Source organism: Balaenoptera physalus (assembly GCF_965194825.1).
Source record: "Balaenoptera physalus genome assembly, chromosome: 16".
NCBI lineage: Eukaryota > Metazoa > Chordata > Mammalia > Artiodactyla > Balaenopteridae > Balaenoptera > Balaenoptera physalus.
In genome coordinates, this window is record NC_138898.1 from 36,765,645 (window position 1) to 36,784,695 (window position 19,051).

Consider the following 19,051-nt stretch of genomic DNA (forward strand, 5'->3'; position numbering starts at 1 on the left):
TCTGATGTACGAGGATTGTGGAGGGGTCAGGAATCTCATTTTAACAGCCACCCAGGGATAATTATGATGCTGATGGTCTAAGAACAACACTGAGATACCCACGAAGATTTATACTATGCCTCCCTTAAGAATAACTTAATTTGAGGGGAGAAGAGAATTTAAGAAAAATCTGGGTCAGGTAGGACTCCAGCAGGGGTTTCTGTCTGCAGTAAGGGAGCCTCAAAGAACAAGGAGTGATGGGAAAGTCCTGAATGCCCTCTACCCCAGGAGTCAGGGAGGACCACAAGGAGGAGCAGATGAGCAGTAGCTAAGAACAAATCTCAGAATTTTAAAACTTTACCTCAGACCCACGCGGGGAGAACAGCAGTTGGGAAGTACAAGAGTAAAAGAAAATTCCAGATTAGCAAATAGTCAACAAGTATTACTACCTGCCAGGCATTGCAAAGATGGTTTAGACACATTATCTTCACTGGGAGGCAGCCGCATCTTCTTGGTTAGGAGCATGGACTCTAGGGCAGTGTTATCAACCCTGAGTACACCTGATACTAAGATCTTTCAAAAATGCTGATACAAGGCCTCAAGCAGAGTTTCTGATATAGTTGGTTAAGGGTATAGTCTAAGCCTTTGCATTTTCTTTAATGGTTCCCAGTGAGGGATGAGAACTAACAATCTAAAATGGTGTTTTTCAAAATTTGGAGTGTATCAGAATCACCCAGAGACCTAATAGGGAAATAGAAGCCCAGGTTTCTTGGATTAGGCCAGGGCCTAGCTTCTTGTGTTTACTGAGTCCTGGTGGATGATTCTGATACCCACCAAGTTTGAGAACCACAGATTGTGAGACTACATGGGTTTGAAGCTTCACCACCCCTCAACTGGGTGCCTTGGACTAGTTATGGATGCCATCTGTGCTTCATTTTCCACACCTGTAAAGCAAGAAGAGTAGGACACATCTGATGAGGGATGAATGTGGATAGCAGGGGAGACTCTTTCCTTCTCCCTTTTGGCTCATTTAGCAGAGAGCTGGCTGGGCAGTTCTGAGTTTTCTCAATAGAAGAATGGGCTGATACTGGCCCCCAGTCCCATCATACCCACTTCTAATGAGACCACTTCTCTGAGGAGGGAGCTTCTATCATTTCATAATCTCATAGATATTCTCTGCATATTCTCCCCCAACCCTCATTCTCACCACAATTATGTAGAATTATGGTTTTTAAAGTTAATCGTATATTGAACCACTTGGAGGACTTGATAGAACACAGATTTCTGGGCCCTCCTCCTAGAGCTTCCAACTCTGTAGGCCTGACTATGGTCTTATAATTTGCATTTATTAAGGTTTCAAGTGATATTGACATCAGTCTGAGATATACTTTGAGGACCACTGAAGTAGAACCCTTTGGGGACAGGGTTCTTCTCTACAGAACCACTGGTCTGGCCTGAGCTCTGGTCTTACAGAGTCAGAGGAGTATGTCTGCTTAACTACACTGACTAAAATATTTCCCCCAATAATACCTCTTTTATATCTGTACTAGCTAGGGCTAATGGTGTGTGCCTGTGACTACAATGGGCATCTCATATGTTGTCACATGTAAAATTGTTTTAAAAAGTGCTTAACAAAGAGTTTGGGCCTTTAAACAGAAGCCAACATTGTTTTTCATTCGTCAAACCCCTCCTGAGCACAAATTTTGTGCCAGACATTTGGTAGATGCTGGAATTACTATGATGTATAAGACACATTCCTTAAACTGTAGGAATTGACAGTCAAGAGGAAAATAAAATCATGCCCACAAATAATGATAATACTATAATAAACACAACAATATAGGTGTTGTCTAATATAGGCAGGATCCTATTAAGTAAGTTTTCAACTGAGGAAGGGCAAAGGCCATGACTGGTTTCTTTGCAACCATACAACTCTTACAGGAGGAATAAAAAGCTGCCCCCTGACCCACCACTCACCCTCCTCCTTCTAGCCACCAGTCCTGACTTCCAGAGTTTACTGCAGAGATGTGCTGCATGTATGCAGTATTAGGCTGGATTAGATTCATCAAAGATAAGCATCGTGCAGGGAACAGCATTTAACAAACACCTATTAGATGTGGTTTCATCCTAAATTACTTTTGCCCACACTCAGATGCTCAAAGTTTTTATCATTCTTCTTGTCTGCTATTTACACAGAACCTTTCTTCAAAGAGCCACCACCACCTCTTCAAATGCTACCTTCACTTCCACTACCTTCCTGAGAGATCACAAAGAGTCACTGATGCCTTCATTTCATGGAGGAGACGTGAGATTCAGAGACATTAATGGTTTGGCTCAGAGCAGAGACTAGAAACCAGAACTCCTACTGAGGAACCGAGGGTTCCATGTTCTGTTGTGTCATAAGGAGTCAAAGATGTATACAACCCAGGGGCATGTGTCTCACTTGTCTCAGAGGACAAAAATTAGGGGCAAAAATAATAATAAATGAAGCAAGAGGAGAGGAATTATTTTTCAGAAATCATGCCTCATCTTCCAAGAGCAGAACCTTGTCCTCTTCAAGGGATCATCACAAACAGGTCACTTTAAATGAAGATATAAACTTACGTTTTCACACACAGGAGACAGTAGCTCCTTCTACCTGATTCCTGTTCTTGCCAAGAAGTGTTTATTCTTACCCAAAAGCCTCCAACAATGTTTAACCAGTGGTCTGAGCTGGACCACCCAGCTGCTGGTAAGAAGAAAGAAACAAGCATTCCCCGGATCCATGTTTTTCTATATTGGCAAGGTCGGGAAAGAATGAGACCTGCATGTTAAAATATCAGGACTTTCCTCATTTAAAGTAAATGGCATCCAGAGTCTTATAACATTAATGTTAGTAGGTCAGGGGAGAAGTTGGACAGAAAAATGGTTGGGTTTTCCCACTCAAATACTTTCATGTAGCAGCAAAGCCATCCACTGATCCACTACCCAATCAGAATTAAAAATAAGGCCTGAGCCAACTGTCCTTTGCTGGAACTCATGTGACAGAAATCCAGGTCTCCTTCTCAGCTCCCAGTTTATCATAAAAGCAGCTTCAAATTCAGCATTTCAGCCCTGCCACCTAGAATACTGTCTTCCAAATTTGCTCATTTCCAGGAAATCCTACAAATATTTACAGTTTGAGGTCACTTTGGGATAACATCTTCTAGATGCCAATGGAAAACAAGTCTAGCTTGATTTGAACCACAACAACTTCTATACTAAGTCAGAACATCTTTACTGTGAGAGACATAAAACCAAAAAGTCAGAATCATTGGAAAGTTTGCACAGGGATTGTAACGAAAGCCCAGTTCCTGCGGAAGTCCAGGAGGAGTTCTGTATGAATTTAGTTGTATTTAGCTAAGATTATGGTAAAATTTTTCTGGCTTGTGGTCATCCCACATTTGAAGGAATCCTAGTAAACGACTGACCCTTGATCAACACAGGTTTGAACTGCAAAGGTCCGCTTATACAAAGATTTTTTTCACTAAATACCTACCACAGTACTACACGATCTGTCGTTGGTTAAATCCCTGGTTGAATGAATCCATAGATGCAGAACTGTGGATATGGAGGAGCTGTAGATACAGAAGAACCGCATATACGGAAAGCCAACTATAAATTATATGCACATTTTCAACTGGGAGGAGGGTCAATGCCCCTTACGCCTGTGTTGTTCAAAGGTCAACTGTATTAGCATAATTTCTAGATTTCTATACTGTCTGCACTAAACAACTCAATAATAAGTAATTATACCTCTGAAACCTGGCATAATCATAGGCAGCAGATACCTGCTTATATAAATAATCTCATCACCACCATTTTCATGTTTATATAACCTATAATCATTCACCAAATGCCTATGAGGATCTCTGGCTAAAGAAAACCCCTTACCCAGATAATGCATGGATGAAGTTCTAATAGGGAGAACTGAGGAAGACAGCTGTCTTGTCTCCTTAGATTTTCACATTAATGTTAGCTAATACCCAGCCTAGAAGAGAGAAGTCATCAAAGACATTTGTCATTGTGTCATTTTGATCAAGAGCTAGACTAGTTCTCCAATAGCCACAGAAGACTAGGGGTGCCTTGCAAAGAGTAGGGCAATGGCATTTTATTTCCCCGATAAGCCCACGTCATTCAAAGCCTTAGCAGAGACTTCACCAAAGTTAGTCATGACCACTGGGTGTGGGGGAAATGAGGGAGAAAGGAGAACCAGTTGGATCTTTAAAGTCTTGGGGAGTTGTATTGTTATTTTAATAGAAATGTCAGACTGCTTTGGCTTGAAAAATCTTAGTAGTTTGCGGCTTCCTGGGAATAATAAGGATGTCCCAAGATTATCTCATCAGAATACATTTCTGAATAAAGCTCATGTAAATTACAGAAACATTTCTTCCATTACACCTGTTCACAATCTTTTCTTTGTTTCAGCCTCTCCTCTTCACCTTAATAGCAGAGATGTTATCAGGGTAAGAATTAATATAGCTTTAGTTTAGCAAATTTCCCCCTTAATTCAGATAGCTTGTAGTTGGAGATCTTCACCAATGTGTAAACTCTCAGAATTTTGTGACTTTAATATCAACCTATTAACAAAGGAAGGGCCTTCCTCCACATCTTGATTTTCAGGGTATCTATGGCTCCCCACCCCAACATGCACCACAAATAAATAGCGTCTCTTGTAGCCAAGGTGTTATGAGAAAGCAAAACATTCTAACTCAAAGGAAACATGAGTTATTTGGAGCTGTCTTGGTTTAAACGAGCAATTTGAGGATAATAGGGGCCTACAACATTGTTTTGATTTGAAGAACAAGATGTAAAAATACAGAATAGTACCCGATCCTGGACTCTATACCTCGAAAGGATCAAGAATTGATTCCCCTTTCTAACTAAAGTTCTCCATTTAGCCAAGAAGCTCATTCTACAGTATTATCCTCATAATACCACTGAATGAGCTACATGTATTTTCTTAACTGAAGGGTTTTCTACTAAACTGGAACAGGGCAGCCAACTCTAACACTCAACTTTATTTCCAGAGACATTTAATTTTCTTAATTGGACTCAGATGAAGACAGGAAGACTATTAAAGACTTACCTCAAAATGCAAGTGATGGCTTCCAACTCTTACTCCATCCAGTGACCAACAATGAGCAAACATAGGATGCTATTTCTTTTGATCCTGCTAAACAAAAGTTTCTTACCTTTGGGCACACATTAGAATCACCTTGGGGAATTTCAAAAATCTTAATGCTCACACCACCTTGGACCATTTGAATAGGAATTCTGGGGATGGGACTCAGGCCTTCACATTTTTTGAAGTCCCATTGGTGACTCCAATGCACAGCCAGGGTTACAAATCAAAGTTTTAAACTCGTAGCTTTCAAACCTTAGTGTACATCAGAATCACTGGGAGGGCATGTTAAAATACAGAGTGCTGGGCCTCAAACCTAAGAGTTTCTGATTCAGTAGGTCTGGGATGGAGCCCAAGAATTTGCATTTCCAATAAGTTCCCAGGTGATGCTGAAGCTGATGCTTTAAGTACAAGGACCACACCTTGAGAACCAATGTCTTACATGAATATACTAATCTGAAAGTTTTAGGCAGAAGAAAGTTCATCTGTTTACATTTTAGAGAAATTGGTTTAATACAAAAAAACCATTTTAATAGTATCATTTAATCTTTAATTTGACAAAGTAATGGAAATACTGGTGACAGTGCCAAAGAGCAAGTCTTAATGGCTTCATTTCCCTCCCAATTATAGAAGAAATCCAGCTCATAAAATATAACTGAAATGTTTAAACAAACCACCTATGTGGTACTTAGGTGAAACTGTAACCCTTGTAAAACAGCACAGATTATAATCAATTTCATGAATATCTGGTTTGTTTCACCCAGTTCACTTGAAAATTTGAGCAGCTGGGCATCATAGAAAGAGAATTGTGTAATCACACCTTGATTAGTAAGAAGACAATAATTCAAAATATTTATCTAGTTTGTAATGTTTTTCTCATTCCTTAGGAAAGAGCTTTCTCCCAATTTTTGCAAAACCCCCAATGTGTCCAGTCTCCCTACCAGCTGAAGGACATCACACTAACTCCCTCAAGTGACAATCATGTCTTGGTATCATTGTGACAATTCCATTTCTGCCTCTTTGGGGTTTTGATTTTTGGTAACTGACTATGTATATACCAATTATTTATAAAATAATTTTTTAAAGATTTGTAGGTAGATGTCAATATCAGCTTTATTCATAATAGGAAAAAAAACTAAAAACAACATAAATGTTCATAAACATTAGGATGATAAATAAATGATGGCATATTTATACAGTGAAGTACTATACAACAATAAAACATTGGTGCACCCACAACAACATGCTGAATCTCATAGATGCAATGTTGAATCAAAGAAGTCAGACACAAAAGAGTTCATACTCTATGGTTGTATTTACACAAAGTTCAAGAACAAACAAAACTAACTTATAGCCACAAAACTCAGAAGAAGAGTTGCCTTTAAGGAGAGTATTTAATAAAATGGGGCATTAAAAAGACTTCTGCAATGCTTGAAATATTCTAACTCTTATTCTAGGTGGTAAAGTGACTGCATGCATATGTAAATATTAATTGAACTTATGATTTGTGCACTTTATATGGTATAACTTAATTAACAATTTAATTTCAAAACTTCATTAATATAACAAATTACTTTGTGAAATATTCCTCATACTCAAATTCAAAAGTTGCTTATATGCTGAAATTAATAATTGCTAATGATGAGTCTAATACGAAAAAAGGTCCAAAAGATTTGTTTATAAATTCAATCGTAGAAGACTTCCATGTAAAGATTCTTTATTTCCTCTTTTTCAAATATTTTTTACAGATTATTTATTTCCTCTTCTTTTTAGTGGGACTTCTTTTAAAGTCCCACCAAAATAAGAATAAGGTATAAAATTCTATAAATCAAAGACAAAGAGAATGGGGAGGAGAGAGTCTGCATTAGCATATGAAAGATTTCAACAAGTTTGGCAAGGGAGAAAGCAGATGAAAGATGGAAACTGAGTTAACAAATACAGAAAAATGCAGCCTAAGGTCACTGTGAAGGAGATGGGGAAAATAGTAGGGATCTTTTACCCTGAAGAAACCTAGAAAGGCATGGCATTCAGATGCACCAAATATGATGGTTAAAGCAGAAGAGGCAAGATGCGGGGTTGAAAAATAAAGTTTATTAACTGATAGTCTATATAAGACTTGCCAGAGAATAGACTTCCAGATCCTGTGCAAGCAGTAAAAAGGTACTTCTCTGAAGAAACTGAGTGGCCCCAATTTTAAAGAAATGCTGCTTGCATACTAGCATATATGAGTCTTCAATTAAATAATTAAATGTTCTGCTCACAAGCCAAATAACCATCCTAATATAAATCCCACCCAAAAGTCCCACCAAAGCCAGTAAGTTTTAGTGTCTCACTCTTAACATGAAATAGACAACCAAGGACCACCAGACAGTGTAATATGCTTCCAACATAAAAACAGACAAAAACAAACAGAAAAAAAAAAAAGGAATCTCTAGAAAATACTAAACAAAACTTCATAAGAAATGTTAATTAGTGTGCAACAGTGAAAAATAATTATTATATTTGCAAAACAAGAAATAATGGAGAAGAAACAATTGTTAGAAATTAAGAATATAACCACCAAAATAAAAAAATTCAAAATAGATTGAGAAAGATAATATCAAGGAAACAGATAAAATAGAACAAAGAATTAAACAGAACAGAAAATAGAAAAAAAGAACAGAAAAAATATGAGAAAAATAATGAGGCTTGGATAATTAATATGGGAAGTAGGCATTTCAGATGGAAAAAATGGGACTAGATAGGGCAAGAAATTATTTAACAAATCATATGTGAAGGATTACCAGAGTTAAAAGACATGCATTTCTTAATTGGAAAAGCCCAGGACAATAGAAGGTAAATAAAAAGACTATACCACACACATCATCATGAAGTTTAAGAACCTAGGAATAGGTTTATGGAATGTGTAGTAAGGATGTCGAAGAACCTGCTCTCACACAAAAACAATGAAAATACTGCAAAACAATTAAAACCAATGATTTCAGAACTCTTGAAACTAACCAAAACCAATGAACAAACGGAAAATTGCTTGTCCAAGAGAAATGACTTCCATATCTTGGTAAGACAGTGGATTTTTTTCTTTTCCTCACACCATGTGCCTTGTGGGATTTTAGTTCCCCGACCAGGGATCGAATCTGGGCCCTTGGAAGTGAGAGCGCAGAGCCCTAAGCACTGGACAGCCAGGGAATGCTCAAGACAGTGGATTTTATGGCATTTAACTTGAGGCTATTCCATCTACACTCTACTTGACCAGCTCAGTGGCACTGTAGTCATGAAAAGCCAGCAGCCTCAGAGCTGGAGAAGACTGGCATCATTTAGAGCTCTGTTAGAAGCCTCGTATTCAGGTCAATATTTTGTCCAATCTGGTAGCTCCCTAGAAGAATCTCCATTTCCAAGTTTTGTGGTTATTTGATTTGACTGGGAGTTCAGCTCAGCCAAAAAAGCCTTATCTTCAGGAGTTTGGTATAAATAATAGCAATTTCCCAGCAACATTGCAGATGCCTAAGGCTGTGATTTGAGTTAGAGAAAGCTAGATCCCAGACAAAAATGTAAAAGGAAGTCCTGGAAGGAACCTTGAAAAATTCCAACATTTTCCTGGGGCTCCAAAAGGCCTCTCTCATGCACAGGGCTCTGTGCAAGCCAAGGAAAACCTCGAGAAAGTATAAGACCTCAGCCATTCACCTCTGGGTGACCTTGAGGCCTGGCACAAGCAGGAAGTGAAACCTAAAGCTGTCTTGTAAATTTCCTGAAATGTGAAGGTGACCTTTCACACAGAGATGCCCTTGAGAAAGTGTAGAAGACAGAAAAGCAAGGTATTTAATGATTGACTAATCATTAGCCTACTATTAAATTGTACTGACCAAGTGTCAACCCCTAGGAAGCAAAGAATAATAATCACACTTGGGTGGATTAGTCACAAATGATTTTGTAAGCTCCTTCAGGACAGGGACTTTGTTTTGTTCACCAAAGTGCTCCCAATCCCTGTGTATTTACTGAATTCAGTGAGTACATGAACACTCAATATGAAGTAATAAGGTTGAATCACTGTCATTTTGTAGAAAGAAAAAGAAAAGCAAACATTATGAATCTAGCACCTTCTATCATTGTTTGATGCTTTGAGATAGGAGGTGACAAAAATAAACCTTATGGATTAGAAAATAAAGTAGTATGAAAAAAAATTAAGTGCTGAGGTGGTGTGGTGGACCCTGTGATAGCCAAATCCGCCTTGAGGAATGAAGGACTTTTATACTTCCATTGGCTGGGAGTGATTCAAGAAGACAGCCTCCACTGTTAACTGTCCTCTTTGGGGACTGCCTCAGTTGAAGAAACTACCTTATCCAAGACTCTGCCTCCTTCCAGGGTAGCCTACATCCAAAGACTGATCAAAAAGGGAGTATAGAGATGCAGCCCCTTCATCCTAACTTGGTCAACTCTAAAAGGTCAAACTAACCTTAACATGCCCATGTTCCACAGATATTGCACTCTCCCTCTGCCCCATCCTGCTTCTTTTCCCTCACTTCCACAACTGTCCATTATGAGAGCATCATTAATGAATGGGATGCCAGGTGATCTCTATCTCAGAGAACTAGGAGTTAAGCCTCCTAACAATTTCTTCCACTTTATCAATCAACCTCATGCATGAACCCATGCAAGAAGGTGCTCCATGTTATTTTTATTCTAGAATAAAGTAAGAGTTCTCCTAGAATAATAAGTACTTGTTTCCTGGTCTTCCATTATTTGGTATGGTTTAATTAAGTTAGTATGTCTTTGCTTCTGTCAAACCTTGGATAGAGGTTTAACATGTTCTCATAAAAATATACAGAATTGGTTTATTATAGACTTACCATGTCTTTCTATTTTTGTTATTTGTTTTAGAGATTGGTGAGCCCTGTCATGATTACACATATTAACAAATCAGTTCCTAACTCCTCTGGCAGAATTCTGAGCAACCTTACTTGGAAAACACCTGGTGAAACATGTTTTTATTCTACTTCAGGCAATACAAATGCAGCTGAAAGTCACTTAAGTGGAAACTCAACTATGATGCTGCTTTTAAAATCAAAAGCAAGATCTCAGCTCCACGGGATGTGACAGGTTGCCAGGTGTTTAATATTCAAGGGGCAAGCACACGGTTGGTAGCTTCTTTACATAATTGACAAACCAAAACTCAAAGTACTAAGGTTAACAATTCACTACTCTTTGACCACAGAACTGGTATTGTGATATTCCTCTACTGTCTATAAATCACTTTCAAAGAGCCATTAGAGGGTTGTTTTGAACCTCTAGAAGAGTAGCAGCAAACCTCTGAGTAGGTGAGCAATGTCAGAACAATGTACAGGGTGGATTTAGGGTTACTTTGGAGCCACCATCATTCTTTCTTGCTCCTGAATCTGCCAGATTATTTTGGCCTGAGTGCTGTGTATTTAAATTCTATGCAGATGATAGTACAGACAAGTGGTTTTCTCCACAAGGTCTTTGATGAATAGACTCAGGACATCAAACATCAGCATATTTCCAGATGTCACAAAAACTTTGCAGAGGGTTTGCAGGTTATGTTTTGCCAACCACCTGGGCAGTGAGACAGACACATCAGACAAAGGATGTCACATAAGCTGACCAACATTTTCACTGGTGTCCAGAGGTCAAGGAGCCTTGCTTTTCCCTGTGTGTGTGCCACAAGGCACACCAGTGATCTGTTATTAGAGGAATGTTAGAATAGGCAAGTAATTCAAAAAAGAATGATATTGAATGATACTAATTCAAAAATGAATGAAAATTTCTTAAGGAAAGATTAAATTATGTTGTTTTATACTATTTTGCTTCTTTTCCTTTGAAGGTAGAAAACGAATTGTAAATTGACATTTCTGAATGCCTAAATGTGCCAGTTGCCTCACATAATTTGTATGCCTCATTTAAATTTCACAATACATTATGAAAGGATGAGGATAATGAATCCTTAGAAAGTCCATAATCTGCCTAAGTTTGCACAAAGGATAAAATGAAAATATGAGGATTTGAACACAGGTCACAGTGACTTCAAAATAGCTGATTTTCCCACTTTTATACCTAATTCCAAATGGGTTATAATCCAAGTCCTAACTAAAGATTCAAATTTGTTGTCTTTGGATGATTTGCTGATTTTCTTTTTTTTTTTTTAATCATAAAACAAGTGAAAAATATTTCCCATCCAGTTCACATTTCTATTACCTTTCTTTTCAATGGTGAACCTCTTGGCAGAGATTTTTATTCATAAAATTGGCCACGCTCTTTTCAAGATTCTATTGGTCCAAATCAGAGTGGGTTATACTGAGATGAAACAGACACTGACCCTACCTCTTATTTGTTGTTTAGCAGAGGGCATTGCACAGAAATGCCTACCATTCGCAGGGAAAGCTTCATGCACATTTCAGCTAGACTTTAAAGGATTAATGGAGAGAGAGGAAAGGACATCTTAAGCATAGGGACCATTATGGACAATCATAGTGTGTGTAAATGAAGAGGAAATAATTCAAGGTTACTAGGACAGAGGATATCATTCTGTTTCATAAAGGTTAAAACAGGAAGTCTGGAAAAGAGAAGTATAGAAGATTGCAAAAATTATCTCAATTCTTCACCCCTTTTTGCATCCACATCTTTTGCCATATACTTTTGCTGGCACCCCATGTGGGGATGGGGTAACTTGTTCTGTCCCTTGACTTTGGGTCAGCCATATGACTTGCTTAGGCCAATAGGATGTTAACAGGTGTGACACAACAAAAGCTGAAATGCGCTTGCTTGTTGGGGCTTGCTTTATTATGCCTCTGCTATTGCCACGAGAAAGTGCCTTGCGATAGCTTGTTGGGGGGTGAAGGCACGTGAAACACAGCCAAGTGGTTCCAGCAGCCACTGTAGCCCCAGCCAAAGCAGCCTAAATCAGCTGACAACAAGGCAACCCCAGACATGCAAGTCCATCACAGTTCAGCAAGGTCACCCAACCAACCCCCTGATGGTTGCAGATATGTAAGCAATAAACTCAAATTTTTGAATGACACTGAAGTTCTGTTCTCTGTTATGCAACAACATGTAATAAACACAGCTAACATAAGAACTAATAAAGAAAACAGGTAAGTGATACAGGGAGTAATGAGATTTTGTGAGAAAATCTATCATCATCCATAGAGGTGATAGAAGATTTTTAAATGAACCATCTCAACAGCCTGCTCCTCAAATCTATGTAGGTCACTCAAAACACTGAGATCCTAAAAAAGGGATTTGTCAGCAGTCCCTTTACACCGTGACAGCCCTCCAAATCAAACCCTGATGCCTCATAGACTTTTATTCAGTCTGTGCTATGACAACCTCGTCCCTTCATACCCTTCTTTCATTTGGTCCCGTATGATATTTCTCTTCATGTCTAATTTTTCCTAAGAGAAACAAGCATCTCTGAAGGCAGACATTTTGTTTTTCTCTTCTTTGCATCTCCTGGAGTGCTCAGCATAGTGGTTTTGCAAATGGAAGACAATTCAGTATATAACACATTTTTAAAACAGAAAGAGGAGGGCTTCCCTGGTGGCGCAGTGGTTGAGAATCTGCCTGCCAATGCAGGGGACACGGGTTCGAGCCCTGGTCTGGGAAGATCCCACATGCCGCGGAGCGGCTGGGCCCGTGAGCCACAATTACTGAGCCTGCGCGTCTGGAGCCTGTGCTCCGCAACAAGAGAGGCCGCGATGGTGAGAGGCCCGCGCACCGTGATGAAGAGTGGTCCCCACTTGCCACAACTAGAGAAAGCCCTCGCACAGAAACGAAGACTCAACACAGTCATAAATAAATAAATAAATAAATAAATAAATAAATAAAAGAACGTGAATTTCTAAAAAAAAAAACAGAAAGAGGAATTGGAGGCGAGAGGTAAGTTTATTTATGAAACTATCTCTTTCTTGAAATTCCAAAATCCCAAAGGTTTTGGCAACTCATTGATGGCAAAACTGACCTAAACTGACAAGAAGCTTTTTATAATACCCCCACTCAGTTTCACTGTAGAAATATCAATGTGTTTGAATATGGAGTATTGACTCAAGCCCCACTAATATATGGCATATGGATCATGTTTAAAAAATACCAAAAATCTCTGAAATACATCTGGGTCCAAGGGCTTCAGATACAGGTTTATGGGCCATATTCTAATAATCCAGATGGAAAATGGGAAGTAACTGGAGACTGAACTGAAAGCACATCAGTGGGAATGGAGAAGAGAGAGCAGATTAGAGAAAGACTGCTGAAGTGGAATAGAGAAGTCTTGGTCAATCAATGTACACCCAGTCAAGAGAAAAGGAGAATTAAAAAAGAGAAAGCATAGTTAGATCCACTTTTGTAAAAATACTGCAACTGAGGTACCAGAAAGTATGGAAGCGCAGCTGCATGCCCCATCTGTGAAGACTGAGGGAGTTGTTTCATTCTGGCTTCATCACCACTTAGCTGAACTTCTCTTGTATAAATTGTTTCCTTTTAATCTCACAAACACTTTTGTGAAAACTGATGGTTTCCAAACACAATAGAGCTTCATAATTATCGGAAGAATTAATTTAATATGAAGATTCCTGGGCCAGGGCCCAGGTTGTCCTGGGGCTGGAGCCTGCCAACTGGTGGATGGAGTCAGGCCCCAGGGTCTCTGGCTGCAGGGCCCTGGAGTCCTACGTCTAGTGACTGCACCCTGGTGTGTGGGACTGTGTCCCTGCCTGGCTAGTTGCCTGGTCTGAGGCATCCCAGTTCAGGTTCCTACATGCTGGTGGGTGGGGATGGGTCTGGGTCCCAAGCTAATAAGCTAGAGGGAAAGTTCCAAAATCACGCTTGCCAGCACCAGCGTCCAGGTGTTAGAATGAGCTCCCCAAAATGGCTGCCACCAGCGTCTATGTTCCCAGGGTGAGCTCCACTTGCCTCCTGCCCGTTCAGGAGACTCTCTAAGATCAGCAGGTGGGTCTGACCCAAGATCCTTTCAATTTACTGCTTCTTCTCTGGGTCCTAGAGATTTCATGTGTGCCTTTTAAGATTAGAATCTCTATTTCCCACAGCCTCTGGGGCTCCTGAAAGTAAACCCCATTTTCCTCCAAAGCTAAATGTTTGGATGCTTCTCGTCCCAGCGCAAGACCCCCGGGCTACCCAATGTGGGGCTCAGACCTCTTGCTCCTTGGGGAGAACCTCTGCAATTGTAGTTATTCTCTCCCTTGTGGGTCACTCACACAGGGATATGAGTCTTGACTCTAATGCAACTCCACGCTCCTACCCATCTCGTTGTAGTTTTTTCTTTATATCTTTAGTTGTAGAAGGTCTTTTCTTGTAGGTTCCAGTCTCTCTCATCAATAATTTATCTGTAAATTGTTGTAATTTTGGTGTGAGCATAGGAGTAGTTGAACCCAGAGTCTTCCTACTCTGTCATCTTGGGAACTCCCAATAGTTGGCTATTCTTATAACTTTCTTTGTGAATGGACTATTACCTTTAGACAAAATCAAGTGAATTTTTAATCCTACTGTCATAACAAATTGTAACTCTACCCTGATTTCAAATCAATTGGAGACACAAGTTTTATTTATAAAATTGACTCACACAGAGTTATATGCCTGTAGATATAGTTCTAATTTTAGGAAGGAATGAGAGATGGACAAGGTTGTCCTAGGCACCTAATTATTATCAAGCTTGGTGTGGAAAGTCTACATCCCACTTAGAATTTGCAACTTTAAGGGAGTAAACATAAAGTTTACAATTAACATTCTGACAAATATGGTTTCCTCAAACAAACATATCCTAATCTCAGTTTTAGAAGTTAATAATCCTTTAAACTATTGTATTATAAAAAATCTCAATATTAACAAAATTGTTTTTGCCCTTTTTAGTAAATAAATTCAGAAACACAACTTTGTGTTGACTAGATACATACTTAGTGAAGATCTATCTAACTGTAATGTTATGGTACCAAGAAAATGACTAGTTGCTAAACTTTCCTTAATTCTCCAACACAATGAAATAGAGAGTTTCTACTTCTGGGTGAATTGTTTCCAGCTGTTTTAGGTCTTTTTGCCATTCTGCTTGAGAGTCCAAGGAGAGGCTGTCATTGGCCCTTCTCCCCCTTGGCCAGGGCAGGTGGGGTTCCTTGATTGACAGGCCCACCAGATTACTCAAAGTTCAAGTTTTGACATCCATTATTTCAGATTTTCTTATTAAAATATTGAATGAGGTTGATGGATTTCTTGCAGTTACATTTGACATTCTAGTCAAGGCTGAATTAAAGAAATTTATTTATATTTTTCACACCCCTTCACTGATAAACCAGTAGTTACAACAATGCTGTCATCCTTTTGGTAACTATAGCATCTTTTTAAATATTGATTCTTTGGACAACAAGCTCAAAGGGATTAAAAGACCAAAGACTGTACAAATAAGCAAGCAATAAGCATAATTTAATCACAATTGCAGGACAGTCATACCAATCTTAGTCTACAAAAGCACCCATTAACACAAGACAACATTCCAGTATATTTCAATAAAAAGTCATTCATAACTTGACTCTATTTTATTCCTCTTACCTCTTACTTACAGAGATTGACATTCCTCTTTTCATCGTATCACACAATCTACTCATCTAAAAATTTCATCTAACAAGCATTGTCCTAACTGTATATCTAATAACTTGTAGCAAAAATAATTTTTATTAATTGCCTGAGAATTGGAACCCAATTGTGAATAATTCTCTACACTAGGGCACATGAATATACAGAATATCAGTCATGAGCACAGTACATTGCCTATATACAGTGCTCAACCAAACTCTCCTAGGCTTGGTTGAGAGATCCATACTTGCATTCAGCAAATTAGGATATACTAAAACCCATTCTCTTTGTAATTGTGATAACCTCTTCTTGGACACAAGATTTAATTCTACAAGCATATGTTGACAACATATTATCTAATAATAATGGGATACTATGGCATATATGGGGAAGTTCCTGACATCATGGTCATTGCAGCCTACTTGGAGAAGAAGGCCCCACATTCATAAAATAAGAGAAGACAGCATATGATCAAACATCACATTTTCTCAGTTAAGGACAATATAATATACAATGTATAGAGAACTTTGTTGGAAACTCCAGCCTTGGGCACCAGTCAGTCTTCAGTTCCATGAGTTAACACCACTGGGCTTCAGTTTCTCAATGTGAAAAATGAGGAGGTTCAGAGAAGTGCTCGCATAAATCCCTTCGAGTTCTCAGGTCTGCAGAAGGTCAGAGAGCAGGAATATAAACATGGTTGAGAGAAAATAAAGAATTCCCCAGAGGGAAAAAAGACAGTTAGGCATTAGAAGATGAATTGGCATGAATGTTTAAAGAGGAGGGAGACTGTTTCAAATGAGCAAAACTACAAGACTAAAAGTGTAAAGGGGGGAATTCCTTGGTAGTCCAGTGGTTAGGACTCCATGCTTTCACTGCTGAGGGCCCGGATTCAATCCCTGGTGGCGGAACTAAGATCCCACAAGCCATAAAAGTGCAAAGGGGCATTGTTTCTTTCAACAGCCCCTCAAGATGCTGTGTAACAACCTGCAGGAATGTCTCCACTCAACCAAAGTGATCATGCATGCCCTTAAGGGGCATATACAGAGGATTTAGACCATTGTACATAACCTTTGGCTGGAGACTTAGCTCAGGATGTTAATGCTGCCTAAATTTGGACAAGTTATTTAATCTCTCAATGCCTTAATTTTCTTATCTTTAAAATGGAGGTATAGGCTTCCCTGGTGATGCAGTGGTTGAGAATCTGCCTGCCAGTGCAGGGGACATGGGTTCAAGCCCTGGTCCAGGAAGATTCCACGTGCCACAGAGCAATTAAGCCTGTGCTCCACAACTACTGAGCCTGTGCTCTAGAGCCTGTGAGCCACAACTACTGAGCCCGTGTGCCACAACTACTGAAGCCTGCACACCTAGAGCCCGTGCTCTGCAACAAGAGAAGCCACCACAAGGAGAAGACTGCACACTGCAACAAACAGTAACCCCCGCTCACCGCAACTAGAGAAACCCTGCACGCAGCAATAAAGACCCAATGCAGCCAAAAATAAATAAATAAAAATAAATAAATTTATTTTTAAAAATGGAGGTAGTAATAATAATACCTGTTCAATATGGTTGCTGTGAGGATATAATGGGTCGTTGCATTTAAAACTCGTAGCATGGCACTAGGACATAATAGGTTTTCAATGAGATTTTTCTAGTAATTGTAGTTTTAGTAGCAGTAATGGTTGTAGTTACAATACTTGGGCTGCTCATAAGTATGAAATTTGGCTCCCTCTATCTCTCTCACATTTAATATCTCCTAGAAACACAAATTTGAGGCAGTGTAAGAAACTAATTACTGCCTTCTCAATACACAATAACAGACATAACCACACTTCTTCTTAGATATAAAAGCGGAGTAGTGGAAAGGAAGAATAAAGAAAGCTCCTTTTTTCCACCCTTTTCTCACACATCAATAAAATAAAAAATTTAGAGTTAAAACTTGTGGAGATCCCAGTCACCAACCTCCAGACTTGTAGGTCTAAACAAAGAGTAATCTTTACAGAATTTTTTAGGATTTCAAAATTGAGACTGAGGAAGGCTAAACACATAATCAAAATCACACAACATCATGAAGAACCCTGAACACATTCAATTCCACCAATCATTTACCTAGACTTAAATTCTCTAATTATCAAAAACTGGTGACATTAAAAATGGAAAGACAACCTGTGTTCATAGATTACAAGAATTAATGCCATTAACATGGTGTCTTAATTCAGGCATTTATAATAGAATACCATGGGCTGGGTGGCTTATAAACAAATAAATTTATTTCTCACAGTTCTGGGAAATCCAAGATCAAGGAACTGGCAGTTTACAGTGAAAATCTCCTAACCCGTTCCAAAAGAATGACCCTGAACAGATTGCTAATAGATCTGGACCCTTGTTCTTTCTCCTATTGGAAAGTACTGAGGCATAGAAGTCATTCAGATGTATATTCAAATATGATCCCGGCCATTTACAGACTATGTAGTCTTGTGAACATTTCTAAACTTATCTTAACCTCCTTCCTCACCTTTAAGTCTTTCATGAGTAAGAATCCAATGGCCTAATTCATGTAGAGCACCTTGAACAATACCAGACACCCAGTAAATATTAGCTTTCCTCTCATCTCATGGGTAAGCTACTTGTGATCTCAGACTTTCCCATCAAAATTATGGCAGTGATCTACCATGTGAAATAATGTTGAGTAAGCAGATTATATAATAATTTTTGCAATTGTACTCTGGAAAATTGAGCATATGTATGCCAGGCATCATTCTACATTGTAGAAATAAAAACTGTTCAAAACTTTGCTCTCATTGATCTTGAAGTATTGGAATTGCAAGATCTGCTACTTATTCACAGACAATGAGAATGAATCAGAAAAGAGAGAGTGATCCACTGGATCAAGTGCTGTTGAGAGATGAAGGAGATGAAAGAAAAATGGCCATGGGATTTGACAAGATGAAGGTTACAATGACCTAGACAAGAACAGTATCAAGGGACTGGGAAAAAGAGGATCAAAGAAGAGATGATAGTGGCCATGACAGTGATTTCAAGAAATATTCCTGAAAAGGAAAACAGAAATTAGGTAGTATCAAGAAAGACATTTTAGGGGTTTCCCTGGTGGTGCAGTGGTTGAGAATCTGCCTGCCAATACAGGGGACATGGGTTCAAGCCCTGGTCTGGGAAGATCCTACATGCCACGGAGCAACTAAGCCTGTGAGCCACAACTACTGAAGCCCGCGTGCCTAGAGCCTGTGCTCCGCAACAAGAGAAGCCACCACAATGAGAAGCCCGTGCACAACAATGAAGAGTAGCCCCCCCTCGCCTCAACTAGAGAAAGCCCATGTGCAGCAACAAAGACTC

General features: G+C 39.1%; 1 long non-coding RNA gene across 1 annotated transcript in view; it reads left to right on the top strand.

Annotated features, from left to right (window-relative positions):
* LOC309644514 overlaps positions 1-19,051 on the top strand; it is a 293,403-nt gene that overhangs the window by 243,366 nt on the left and 30,986 nt on the right. The window lies entirely within an intron of this gene.